At 56.4% G+C, this 525-nt stretch overlaps 1 protein-coding gene across 1 annotated transcript in view; it reads left to right on the forward strand.

The window, feature by feature from the left end:
* LOC107125857 (ras-related protein ORAB-1-like) overlaps window positions 1–525 on the forward strand; it is a 12,849-nt gene that overhangs the window by 425 nt on the left and 11,899 nt on the right. The gene's annotated exons all lie outside the window — the stretch shown is intronic.

Genomic DNA, 525 nt, shown 5'->3' on the forward strand with positions numbered 1-525 from the left:
CCAGCATCCCGTCTCACACAGGGGCCAGCCAGTTCCTCTGGAGGGCCAACAACAGGGCAGAGAGGCCGAGGCCTTCATAAGAACATCAGAAGAGCCCTGCTGGGTCAGACCAGTGAGGGTCCATCCAGTCCAGCATCCCGTCTCACACAGTGGCCAATCAGTTCCTCTGGATGGCCAACAAATAGGGCATAGAGGCCGAGGGCTTCCCTTGATGTTGACTCCAAGCATGGTTAAGCAGGGGCTCCCTTTAGTCACCATGGCTAGTAGACATGGATGGACCTCTCCTCCATGAAGCTGTCTGATCCCTTTTTAAAGCCATCTGTCCCTGTGGCCATCACTACATCCTCTGGCAGCAAATTCCACATTTTAATCACTTACTGTGTAAGGCAGGAGTCATTTCCTGCAGGAGCGTACAGGAGTGGAGCTCCGGCGGTAAAGAGCCCAGGGGGCGGTCACATCCAACAAGCCCCACCCCCTGCTCCCAGCAGCCCTCAGTCAGAGCAAAAAGCAGCCACCCCCCTTCCC

Source organism: Gekko japonicus, unplaced genomic scaffold (assembly GCF_001447785.1).
Source record: "Gekko japonicus isolate JY-2015 unplaced genomic scaffold, Gekko_japonicus_V1.1 scaffold5229, whole genome shotgun sequence".
NCBI lineage: Eukaryota > Metazoa > Chordata > Lepidosauria > Squamata > Gekkonidae > Gekko > Gekko japonicus.